Genomic DNA, 14,014 nt, shown 5'->3' with positions numbered 1-14,014 from the left:
GATGTGAGGAGGATAGTTGAGGGGAGGAAGGTAGGGGCCCCTGGTTGTGCCCTCCTCCACCCTCAGCCTCAAATGCACCATCCCATCTAAACAGGTCCCAAGACTGGAGATTTTCCAGTATTATCAGCTCAGAACCAGAAACAAATGAGACTTGCACAGTGCATATCCCACTTTAATCTTATTTGCACTCTTAAGACTTTCATTTCAATATTCCATAAGGTTTTGAGTTGTGCACGTATACACAAGCATCTATATACAGCATCATGGCCTTCTGCATCCTTCTAATGAGTGCTTCTATGTTTTTTTTCTTAAACTAAAGCCATCGAGATGAAATCTGTTGCTCTTGAGGCCGACTGACTGTGATCATCTAATCCCTGGCCGTCGAACTCTATTTAAAGAGTACAGCCACTAATCCCATCAGATTATACCTGACCAACTCCACAAAATTACCCAATTAATAGTCTTAAGAATGGCCACAAAACCCTGTCTTCCCTTCAGAAAAACAGCATATCTGCATTTTTCTGTCGGGAAGCATGTTTGCACTAAACCACATTGAGAGCATCTTAATCTGAGAGGTACACCCAAACTGCAGATGCTATGGGTGCACCATCCTCTGATGTGACTATTTAAGGTTGTAGCTGGCTGCTGTCCATATTCTGATATGACTCTTTGTAAATGCATATTGATTTTCACAACTAGGCTTGAGCCAGCAGTCCCACAAGCAGTTGGTATGCTGAGGTTTAAATACATGGACAGCTGGCTCCACAGGCATCATTGTCCCAGATAGATTGGATACACACTTGTATGTATTAGGATTTTTGAAGGCCAGCACTGCCAACTCTTTAATTGAAGCAGCAGAGAATTATGTGCCAAATTCCAGTATTTTTAAAATGGCCATTTTTCATCTTAAAACCTTTTGTGGAAGTCCAAATAGTTAGTGTGCAAAAGCCAAAAAAACAGCATTTCATACAATATTACTGTATAGCAAGTTCCTCTACAAACAGTGTGGACCAGTTAAAAATGCATCATCAGGATCAGTTCAACAAGTGATTAATTTTGCAATAAATATATAATCAATTAAGATGATATCAGCAATTTCAGACACTTAACAGTGAGCGGGTCCCGTCTGATTTGCAGTAAACAGCCATGATCATCTTTTCTAACAATCAATCTCTTGTATGTACTGTGTGACATAAGTTCAGCTCATAATATCTGCCATTGATTATTTACAGTGTACTTACAGTGGAACTCCTCCTGATCCTTTCATAATATTGTCTCTCAATCCTTTTTTGCACAATATTGATCACAGTCACACCTCTCTCTTCTGTCTCAGTAAGCTCTGTGAGCTTTTCTTCACTTCATACCCACGGCACTATTTGATTTGCTTATCGTAGATTCATACAAATACATGCAAGTGAACCAGAAGGCTCTCTCCCTTTGTGCGTGCGTCTCTAGGAGTGAGTTGTCTCCATTTTTAGTAACTCATCAAGTCTGGGCTTGGCACGGTGTGTTGTGTAAAGCTGTCCACTGGTGCGATGTGGAGAGAATGACAGTGTGTATAATCCTCTGTCGCTTACTTCTTGTGTAACAGGCCTGTTGGTTTTTAGTGGTGGCCGATTGGCTGGTTGGCTGGCTTAATGGCTGTTTTGCTGCCTGGTGGTGCAGGTAACTCCCGTCGGAGGCTTCTGATCTCTCCAGGGAGAGCTGCGCAAACATGACTGCATTTGCTTTCTCCTGTATTACCCTCGACTGCTCCTCTGAATTAATAGTGCAGCAGTGGAGTGTGGAGCGGAGCTGATATTCCACGATGTTTTGCAGGAATTTGAAAATGAATCAGATACTCTTACCACAAATATTGGAAATTAACAACTAATTAGGCTTTTCCTCACACTTTCATGCCTGTCAAAATACAAAAGCCTCTCATAAATGGAAGTACTAATACTATTAGAGCTGATACTGCCACTTTGAATGAAAACCTATCTCACATGTCCTGTGTTGGCCTAATTTATTAGTACAAACATATCACACAACACTCCTGTGCAACACTTCCTGTGTTAAAAGAGTGTAGAGTGTAAGAGTGTAGACATCATATTGTCATATCTACTATAAATTGCATTCAAATTCAGGCACATATCTCCTGCCAGTTGTCTCTGGACAGTGAGGCAGAGCTCTCAGCAGCCAACATTTTACGCTACAGTTTGTCCTCAATATCAGGTCAGTCACAGAATGACCATCAGCAATTGATTATCGGTGTCTAATAGCAACTAACACAGAGCAACCACAGAGGCTTGATACTATATTGTACGCCATAATAAGGACCATATTGTCCATAGCTTCCCTGGTTAAATAATGGTCTAACTCCTCAGCTTCACTTTATCGATGAAGGAAATACACAGCACGGTTGCTCCATAAACACACACACACACACAAAAAGCTGAAGGGAAAAAAGCAAGTTTACAGCCATGCTACATGCTCATGTTCTGTGTAAGATGCAATTAAGTTCAGCTTTGCTTTGAGCTAAATGCTAATGTAAGCATGCTAGCATGCTCGCTCACATTCACAATGATAATATGCTGATGTTTAGCAGGCATCTTTACCACATTCAGCATCTTTGTTCAGTGTGTTAGCATGCTAACATTGGTACTTATCAAATTGAAATTTTGCCTCAGTAATGGAGCTTAATGAAAAGTGCAAGGATGGTCAGACTTATTACAATTTATTCTTGGGGGATGTCAGTGTCTGAACCTAATTTCATGGCCGATCATTCAGTAGTTACGGAAACTTTACTCAAAAGCACAAATGTCAACTTCACAGTGACACTAAAGGAAAAGTCAACATCACCAACTTGATCTCAACTGACTTTTACGCCTCCCTCTGGCATATCACCTTCAAAATAAAAGCTCCAATCTTTGTAATTTGACAGAATGGCGAAGCAATACCACATCATAACAAACTATGAAATGAATTTGATCATATTCTACCAAACTAAAGCTGTTTCAAACACTGACCATACCATGTTTCCAACATGGAGGACAGTGTCCTTCATTTAAAAGAAAAACTTAGAAAGTTTAAAACTTGAAAGTTGTCACTAGACAGCAATTTGTTACCATTAATATCCCACTGACATTATGTAGGCCATTATCAGGCCGGCTGTCAGCCTGACGCTCATTCCGCTGTAGGTGCTGTTAAATCCACTACTGTCCAAACACAGCAACTGGTGCACATCAGGTTGTGCCAGTGAGTTTATTGCAAACAGGCAAGTTGAGGAATGCTGCTTGTTTACCGACAGGATGCTGCGATTTGGTTTTTTTAAGCCCACCTGCACCAGAAGGTAATATGAACCAGAGGAATGGCTGATTCAGCGGCATACTTATTTCCCTTTACAGTATTCCACTGGATTTAAAATCCTTCAGCACATGATTCTCAATCATATGTCTTGGATGTAATTCAGTCAGTCTGTCAACTAATAGTTTCCTATTTTGAACATAACGCAGCTATCTATGTAGGCGTGTTCATTCTTTGTCATATTTTGCGAGGAAACATTCCGGTTTTCTAGTCATTTCATTTTTCTAGCAGTCATTTCTAGTAGGCTGAGCCGCTTCGGCTTTTCCAGTCAAACCTCATTTTCAGCCATGCGAACAGTGGTAGAAATAGGTGACTTTGCTTTACTGGTACTTGAGCACAGAGACCGGAATGGCCAGCTCCTTAGTGGGAGATTTCTTTTGACTTTTAATGTCTTTAAATTGAAACATCTGTCATAACAGAGGAAAAAGTAACTCAAATTTTCTTGAGAACTTACCGTTTCCCACACACAGCCGCCCACAAACCTGAAGAATACACACAGGTGCTGCACATACTGTTGCACACCCACCTACACTTGCACAGGACAGTGTAGGTTGATTGGGGGGTGAGGGGGTGAGAGTGTAACCATACTAGCAGATTGTCTCTGTAGGACTATTGGATGAATGTTGAGAGAGTGGATTGTGGCCAATTTCCTGTGCTGTGGCTACACTGCAAAGAATATCTGTCATAACAAGCCGTGTAGTCTGGTATTGAGTGTTTGAGCCGTTCATTCTTAAAGAAAGCTAGACTGAAAAAACATCAGACAGAGCTAGGAACCAGAAAGACACGTCTGTTTTTCCTGCTCATCCTCTCATCAGACAGTGGTCAATAGTCAAAATTTCTAAAAAATGCTCCTGTATGATGGGCATTTTCTATAGTGTGCTACCAATGGCCTGCATTTCTCTCTCTTCCTGCTCCCTGTCTGCCTTGATCTCTCTCTCTCTCTCCCTCTCAGTCCGCTCTCATTATCCCAATCTATCTCCTGCCGTGACTTTACATCTCTATTTACTACTTATCTTCCCTCTGCTGCCCTCCCTCTCATTATTTGCTCTGCCTTTTCTACTCTCCTTGACATGCATCTCTCTCCCTCTCTCTTCAGACGCTGCCTTGTTTTCCTCTGTATTAGTTTAGAGTTTTTCCACTGGGTGGGTTAACAAGCCGACATGATTTCATCAATGTGAATCAGTCAGCCTGATAAGACGTGACCCAGATGGGATCTCCAGCTCTTTTTATACAGCCATCCATCACGACGACGTAGCCACATAAGCTCTCACTCACGGTAATGCCTGTCAGCCTGCGTATGAAAGAAATGTGTCATGTAGCTTCAGTGCACTCTCTATAAAAACTCTGTGTCCTGTATAAAAGTCTAACAATGTTTGTTATTCTCATCTAGCAGCCCCAGTTCCTGTGTGGTGCTTCTTTTTTTTATTGTTTTTGGCTATGAAGTCTATCTGGCTATGTTTCAGCACACACACACACACACACACACACACACACACACACACACACACACACATACACAAAGAACAGTCTTTTTCCTTCAGGGACTTATGATGGACAATAATGATGTTAAGGTGACCTTGTTGAACTTTGTGGTATTCTTTATTTCCAGTTGTATCGCTTTCATATTCCTGTAATGATCCCACAGGGACTCAAAGTATGTTTGTAGGCCATCATAGTGAATTTAAAGGTGCCTTATTACAGTGGATGGTAAAAGCATTTCTGTTGTATCTCTTTTAATGGAATAGTCTGACATCTTGGGAAATACATGTAGCTTTCTTGCTGAGAGTTGGATGATACCACTCTCATATCTGTATGGAAAATGTGAAGCTCTCACCAGCAGCCTGTTAAGTTAGCACACAGGCTGGAAACAGGGAGAAACAGCTAGCCTGGCTCTGTCCAAAGGTAACAAAACCCACCTGCCAAATCCTTTATTGCTCACTACTTAACACATTACGTTTCATTAGTTTCCTATATAAAGAAGTGCAAAGTGTAAAAACAACAAGTGGTTTGAATATACTCAGAACTCACCAGAAACTCCAGCTCTGTCTAGCATTTTCCCCCAGACTTTCAATCTGCGTCACCCTGGATGAATTAATGTCAAAATTGTGTCTTCGCCTTGACTTTATATGCAGTTGCACTGCCTCTTAAATTCACTTTGCCTTCTTTCTGAATGCACAGATAGACTTGTAGCGTCTTTATGGTGCTCAGTGGTGAGGTTAGGGTGTCTATAAATTGAAATGTTCAAAGTAAATTCTAATGAAAAACTGCTGCAAAGAGATGTAATTGAGGATGAATGGAGATGAATGTAAAAAGTTATTTTACATACATGAGTTTTTTCTGATGTAATGTATGTTTATTAAGATTATACAGTATATCAGTTTTAGTAAAAAAAAAAAAAAAAAAGTCTCTGATAGTCATGCAGGGATTTACAGTGACTCTATATGGCACTGCTTTTTATTTTCTGTGCTCTCACACGTCCACACATGCACGCACTGAGAGGGTTCGATACTCAATACAGTGCGCTGTGCACAATAATGCTTTTTCCAGGGGATGGAATTTGATTTTACCCACAGGTTACTTTGTTTGGAGTTGAGCTTCTTCGTAATGTGTATGTGTTTTTTCCCCTTTTTTTTCTCTTGCCGTGTGTGTTTGTACTTTAGAGCAGTGTGTGAACCACCTCGCAACAACAACAACTGCCTGTTGGAGCCCACACATTCCCTCTGTAGTAGAGCCATCAGGAGATTTCTGTGGAAACCCTCCCATCCTGCCTGCCAGTTTGTGTGTGTGTGTGTGTGTGTGTGTGTGTGTGTGTGTGTGCGTGTGTGTGTGTGCGAGCGTGTGCAGGCGGTAAGGAAGAGTCAAAATCAGATCTGTTGCCCTGGTTCGTTCTCATATCTCCTCTTGACAACTCTTACAGGATGTTTTCTTCAGATTGTGCCTCAAGGTAAAGACAGGCTTGAAAACAAGGCACACAGCAAGTAACAAAAACAAGTAGCCAAGTAAACGTGGAGTCAAAGAAAATTCAGACATCAGACATCCTGCATGTATTCATGCACAGACAAAAGCTAGTACAGTGCCAGTGCAACACCTCAGCATGGACTTTTGTCCTTACAAGCATGCACTGATGGTCAATTTAGCTATGAAGGAACAGTTCTGAGGTGGAATTTCAGATATTGAAATGTGGTGTTGGTGATTTTTCTATCAGTGCTTCTGGGGTGAATGACATGTCAGTCTCCTGTAAATCAATGTCCTTTAATGAGCCACAAAGGTTGAAATTCTCTTTTTTTTCCTTCTGGTAGACAGCTGGTGCAGTGAGTATAGGACGCAGGCTTCTCAGATCAGCCTTGCTGTGTGAAATGACAACTGTCTGCGGTAGATTTTATCAGCTCTCGCTTATTAATGTTCATTTTGTGAGTCAGCCAAATTACAAAATGAAACTCTTGGCTGTTGTTTTATTAATGCGCTCTCTTCATGCTGCTGTCCCGACCATTTATGCCAGACCACAGATGCCCATTTATACAAAACAGCGTGATTAGCTTGAAATATGTACTCTGTCTTGCTAAAGAACACTCTGGCAGGTAATCCGGCAACATTGGATCCATTCCATCATGTTGTCTGCGTGCGTGAGCGATGTGTGTGCGTGTAAACTCACTCACCACTGGGCCATCTTGAGCGGCAAAATAAAATGGTTATATCAGAAAGTGTGACAGTGTGAAAGACTGGTTGCCAGCTTTGAGGTCAGTGGTCTAATTACACTTCAGAGAGACTGATTTAGGTTCAGTTTCAGAGGTTGTTCAGGGCTGCAGACGGATGGGGGAGCGCAGAGAAGAGGAGGGAGAAGGCAGGGAGAGTTCTGAGAGGAGTGGACAACTGGGCATGGAGTGAAAAGGGATGGAGGAGTTTCAATTTAGATTTAAATCGAACAGTATTACCATGAGTGCCTCTTCTGCTTTCACCGCTATTACTCCAACAGGTTGCAGTGGCGCTGGTTTTACCTCTGCTCCTGCTCTGTTTCTGCTCCATGCAGCTCCGGCACATACTGCCTCTCCATGCCTTTACTGTGACGGGTACACAGCCATGCGAATGGATCCGACAGAAAATAATGAGACATGTCATCTTTGATTAAGCACGGTTGTAACTTGTTTGTGGATGTTTGGGTGTTCTTAAATGTCTATCCTTCTAGGGAAAATGAGCAAGAACCTGTTACATAAGCACATTTTGATCATCCTTACATCTAGTCTGGTAGTTCAGGATTAAGATTTGGATTTAGGTTTATCGTTAGATTAAGGTCTAGGTCAGGGTAAAAGTTGGGTTTAGGAGACGAATGATTAAAAGCAGCAAACCTGCTCAAGAAGACTTTATGCAGTGAGAATGTCTATTGTTAGTGAACTGTAAGGGAGTTAAGATCATGTAATGATAGTTTAGTCTGCGTTGCACACTGACACTAGATCTCAGTGTGTGTTTGTATGTGTGTGTGTGTGTGTGTGTGTGTGTGTGTGTGTGTGTGTGTGTGAGGAATGCTGCTGTGGTGCAAGGGGGAGTTCTATGGGCAGGAGCACCCAGGGGTTAACGAGCGGTGTGAGAAAAACAGTCAGAGTTTGAGAAGGAGGGGGGAGGGAAGCATGCACACGCACACACATGCACACGCACACACATGCACATGCACACACATGCATACGCACGCACACACACACACGCACACTGAGTCCCATTGGAAGCTGGAGAAGATGGTCGGGCCCATGAGAGCAGGCAGCTCTTGTTCTTGTTGAGCGAAATTATTGTAGCAGGTATCTCTCTATGTTGATCAGGTTAGTAAAAATTTAAAAAGCAAGAGGAGTAAAAAAAAAAGGCATGCATTTAAAAACAGATAAATAAATTTAAGTCATTTATGCTCATTGGTCAAAAATCCAGAAAAAATATGTCAGGAAAATACAGAACAGTATGAAATGCAACAGTCAAAGAGCAACATACAGGTGCACAGTGATCAGTGTAAACAGGAAGCTGTTTCCATCACTTACTCTAAAGTAGTTTTGTTAGTGTGTAATGTACTCTGTTGTGTACTCTGTAGTGTACTTTGTAGGGCTGAGAACAGTCCCCTTCTCCTCCTGACCCGTCCAGTAATCCCACTAGCATGGACCGGTCACCAAAATGTGACATGACAGTATTGACCCAAACACCTGCCACTTCCTTACACACACACACACACACACACACACACACACACACACACACACACACACATGCACGGACCCTGTGGACTCTTTTCTATCCAAAAGCCCTTCTCACGCAAATAGAGTAGGCAGGCAGGATCCCCTCTCAGCCTATTTATCAGAAGGGAGGGGTTGAGAAGGGACAGACAGCGTGGACCCCCTCTATTGTTCTGGCTGGGTTTAAGAGATGGGGGGGCAGGGATGGAACTAGGGATAGGATGGGAATTGGAGACCCCAACAATGCCACAAAGCCCCCCACTGCTCTTCCTGCTTATGAGCATGACCTGCTCTGACAGACCAGAGACAGACCCCAACTAGAGGGAAACTAGACCAAAACTAAAACACAACTAGGCCCAAACTGGATCCATATTGGTTGTAGACCAAATCCAAACTTGTCCTACATTAGATCTAAATTTAAATCAGTTTTGAGTCCAGACAGGAGTCTGGTCAATCAAACTCGAGCCAAACTACCAAACCTCAGTCAAACTAAAACAAATTCCCTCACAATTGGAATACCTGCATGGTGCTGTGTGGAAAACAGACATCATTAGATCCAGTGATGTGTGTGTACATGTTTTTTTTCCTACTCAATGTCAAACAAAAATGGCTCAAATGAGCACCAATGAGCCAAACTAGACCAAAATCTGTCATATGGTTCCTTAGCCAAAATGTGAGTTAAAATAGAGTGAAAAAAGGAGCTAAAGTTGACGTAATGAGCTGCCATTCTAGTCAAACTGAAGTCACTTTTGGACACAATCTAGAGTCAGAACAGACCTAAATCAGGAAGCATCCAGTACAACACTGGAACAAAACTGACTTAAGCATTCAGCTGCACTACATCCATCTGCATTTAGTCTCTAAAGGATTGTCCCATCTAGCTTACACACACACACACACACACACACACACACACACACACACACACACACAGAGAGAAATGCATACATGGCCAGATGTGGTTATGTACAAGTATGTGAGTTATGTAAGTTAATGCTGGAATGAGCACATGCATGTTAACAATATAGTAATAAGAATGCAGGAATAATGTACACAGCAAAATTCTTTGTGAATACATTCCAGGTTCAAGTATGTGAAAGTATGTCATTTACATAAATACATGAACAGCAAAGTGTCCTGTTGTTTATAGTTTTCATATAAAAAGAAGAGAAGAGCTTTGATGCATGTGTTTTCACCCTCTCAGAGTTTGTATATGTGATGTATGGGAGGTAACTCCAGTATTTAACAGCAGTTGAAGCAGAACCTTGTCTGTCAACACAAAAGTCACAAAAAGAGTTTTTTTTTGTTCCACAGTTGACATGTTCGTCACCCTAAAAAAAGTCCTCAAGCTCCAGCGTGTGTGCTTTGCAAACAGCCTGTAGGTGTGTGTGGGTGTGCATCCAGCTGTGCGTTCCCCCTCTCACTCTCTGTTCATCATGGAGCTTGCAGCAGACCTCTTTGTCTGCCGGTTTAGAGCGGGGTGTGAGGTGAAGAGCAGTTTGTTCATAATGGATTATTGATTGGTCTGAGAATACACTGGCTCTGCACTGTGTGCGTGTGTGTGTTTGTGTGTGTGTGTTAAAGACTCCATACCATCCCCGCTATCCCACTCTGAGCACTGAATGTCTCCACTTTATGAGCAACTGTACAGAGGACAGCAAGGTTTTTTGTAAAGTGCTCTCTGTATGTTATGCTCCGTGAAACAGTGTATGCGTTAGTGTGTGTGTGTCTGCGTGTGTGTGAGCAGCTCTCTGTATGGGTCATTAAGCTCTCAATGCTGCCTGTATGAAATAGTGTTAAAAGCTCACAGTGTGCACATATAGACTTTGAAAAGATGTGTGTGTGGACAACATTAAAAGCGCCCTCTGTTTTGCTTCTTAATTCCTCAGTCCCCCTGCATGTATGCGTGAGTGTGTGCGTGTTTAAACAAGAGGTCCACTCTTTATTTTTCCCCCGCCGTCTATTTTTTCTTAACCTCAAATGCTCGTCTCTGTGCTGCCGTGTGGGAGGGACACGGATCCCATCACGGCTGAAGGATGTCCCACACGAGAACGACCTACAGTCATTATCAGTGATAAGGTGACAGCGTGAGTGAGTCAGTGTGTTATGAAAGCCAATCTCCGCACCCTTGGGTGCAGGAGATTTGTGTCATGGCTGCCTCTGAGATGATTGCTATGATGAAGGTGCTTCCTGGCTGGATGACAGTGTTTTCTATCACAGAGGAGCAAAGCAGTGAGGTTACTGTGGCTCTTTGTTAAAAAGCAATGCTCTTTTAATAGCAGACTGCAGTAGCTCTATTTTAAAACCAAATTTGAATATTTTATTTCACATTATTGCACCAAATGTGTTCTGAAAGCTGAATTGGTGGCCTCTAGAGGGAGCAACCGAGCAGCTTTCAACAATGGCTGGCACAGGTAAAGTTAGAACTTGTTGTCTTGTTGACAGGTATTGAGCTGTTTCACTGAGAGAGTCCAAAAAAACTCTAATTAACATCCAAAGTTTCTACAGAACTGGCCAAGTTATTGTACTGCCTGATCATTTTTTTTTGTGTGTTTTTCATGTTACTACTGATATTCAACATATTTTTTAAGTTAAACCTCTGGGTGTGTGACAGCACTAATGTGTGAAAACAAATACAAAACAGAAAACCGTGCAGCTGTTAGCAGGTTCTCTGCTGGCCTGTATGCACAGTTTGACACTGTTTGTCTCGAGACTCACTCCAGATGTGAACCTCAGGAGCCTCGGGAACAGAAATAGCCAAGCTGTTCTGAAATGGTTGCGAAGGGATGGGAAAATAAGAGTGGATTTCCTCCTCTTGCTGGACCTCAGCTGCTACAGTTCAACGTTCAGAAAGCAGAACAGCAGAGGTTGAGCATGCAAGGATGGAGGAAAAAAAGAGCAGTTTGTTTGTGTTTGACACTGCAGTCATTATCAGCTGAGTGTAGGCCTCCGCTCACTCCCAGTGACTCATGGTAGGGAAGCTCAAGTGTCCATTAATGGCATGTCTAATATCAGACCTATGACGTTCCCAACTAGGGTTACACTTCTTGACGGGGTTTAAAGATGGTCATTTTCCTGCAAGAAAAAAGCAACACACCAGTCTACACACTAATCCTTGTGTGTTTGTGTGTGTGTGTTTGTGTGTGTGTGTGTGTGTGTGTGTGTGTGTGTGTGTGTGAGAGAGAGAGAGAGAGAGAGAGAGAGAGAGGTTAACCCTAACCATGTTGGCCTTTAACAAAGCTTTGTTGCGTCTTCTCTTTTTTGATGACTTCGATGATTGGTTATCATCAGTTTCTCTCTCCTTAAGCCAATTTGTAATTTTTTTCCCCCACTTTGCCCATGTGGCGAGGAGCCTGCATTGTTTCCCTTCTGGAGGCTAATCTCATTACATTTCAATTTGCACATGCGACTGTCTGCTACATGACAGGCTTACTGCTGAATAGTCTCAACCCCCTCCAGCCCTCCTGACCCCCAATCAGTTAGGCCATTTAATAGGAAATAAGATTATTATCTTCTGTTTTTAGTGCCAGAGCTGGAAGAAACTACTAAGTACTAATGAGTGACACTAGGATGTGGAGACAGAGAGCAGATGGGACAAATGGAGGGAAAACTAACGTGGATGGATAGATGAGGTTGGAAGGGCTTGCGGTCCTTCTTTAGCCAGTTTATGTCCATCAGCACCTGATTGTCTATCTTGTCATGCACTGGATGAGATTCCCCTCAGCTTTGTCGTTCCTTATTTAAGTGGTGCATCAAGTTTATGGCTGTTTTCCTTTTTCTCTATTTTTCATTTCAAAAGTATTGGACAAATTGAAATTTTGACCTGATGGTGTCTCTAGATGAAAAATCAGGAGGTAAGCAAAGGGACTACAGTTCATTCCAAGACGGAGCAATATAATGTCTCTACCAGATTTCAGGGCAATCCGTCCCACAGTTGCTCAAACGTTTCACTCAAAACCACAAATGTGAACGTCGTAGTGGTACTAGAAAGAAACAAGCATTAAGTCCTGTGAATGTCTCTGCCAAATTTTGCGCCAATCCATCAAGTTAATGTTGAGAATAAGAGAAAACTTTGACCTGCTGGTGCCGCTAGAAGAAATTAGGATTCATCCGCTGGGGAACATGAATGTATGTAGAAACTCTAGTGGCAATCTGTGAAGTAGTTGTAGAGATATTTCAGTCTGGCCAGCAGAATGTCAGTGCCATCCATAGAGCCACACCGCTAGCATGGCTAAAATGTAAAAAGGAGTTTTCAAATGCAAGCAAAAATAGTGAGCCTCTGTCCTTTTTTAGATTGACATTGATAAAGCCTTGTATATTATAGACTATGAAAGCTCTGGATCCCAAAATACATTTTGTTTCAAAATAATGTCAGCCACAGCTGCACTTCTGGCTGGAACTGTGCTGTTCTTGTTAGCTGGACGCCTGAGCTTACTAAGCACTCCAGGAGGAAGCATGGTGAACCATTGAGGCCGCGCTGATTTCAATAGCATAAATCATTCTCGATAGATAGGTGGCTCTGGAGCAGGGTAGTCATTTTCAGTATGAGAGTTAAAGACATATGATTGTTCTTGTGCTAACTTCCCTCCTCCACCACCTTATCCTCTTATGATTATGATCAATTATCCACTTATAATTAGAGCCTGGCAGTAACTCAGCTTATGGGCTCTGGCACTTTATATAATAGCCTGTAATAATGCTGTCAGTCACGTTTCATATAGTCCACACTTTCAGGCTCCAGCATCTGCTGAAATTAACACTCTAGTAAAATATGTGTCAGTTTGATCCAAAAGGTACAACTGAGAGCAGAGTCGTTTAACGATGCCATCACTGACCTCGCAGGGAGAACAGAATAAAGATGTGATGAACCTTGATTGATTCTTGTGAGAAGATTTGTAGGGAGAAAAAAATAAAAGGCTTTCATAAAAAAATGTGGTGAATACAGGTTTGACATGTGTATAACATAGTACAATGTATGTATGCATATAAATTACAGCAGATTTTAAGGTTTCAAAACAACAGTAGTAGAGCAAACTAACTCAGAAGCGTTTCAGTATGCAAGTGCTACAAATATTCCAGCCATTGAAGGAAATATATGAATTATGAAATTAGTGAAGTGTTTATCTTTCTCTTCTTATCACCCTCTTTCTTTCTCTTTCTGTTTGACTCCCTCCCTGACCCCATTCAGCTCCAGTTTGAGAAATAGAGCAAAGCAAACTGTCTGAAGAGCCACTTCCTGTTGTGTACTTAAGATCCCTGTCATGTGATTGTGTCAGTTGAGGCGGGTGCGTGAGGCCAGTATGGGGAGGGAATATGGTGGCACTGCTGATCTTGCTGATGTGAACACAGCCCCCACCCCACACCCCCCACCCTGATTGTGTAAAGTGTCGACTCAGCCAGTGTGGCGTCAGAGCCCCCGAGCCCTGCACAGCTCTTGCACAAGCACAACACACACATACATG

General features: G+C 42.3%; 1 protein-coding gene across 4 annotated transcripts in view; it reads left to right on the top strand.

Annotated features, from left to right (window-relative positions):
• The window catches only part of LOC143324821 (zinc finger protein 516-like), a 48,489-nt gene that overhangs the window by 12,981 nt on the left and 21,494 nt on the right, over nucleotides 1–14,014 (top strand). The gene's annotated exons all lie outside the window — the stretch shown is intronic.

This window comes from Chaetodon auriga, chromosome 8 (assembly GCF_051107435.1).
Source record: "Chaetodon auriga isolate fChaAug3 chromosome 8, fChaAug3.hap1, whole genome shotgun sequence".
In the NCBI taxonomy this organism is placed as follows: domain Eukaryota; kingdom Metazoa; phylum Chordata; class Actinopteri; order Chaetodontiformes; family Chaetodontidae; genus Chaetodon; species Chaetodon auriga.
This window is presented reverse-complemented; position numbering and strand designations above follow the sequence as displayed.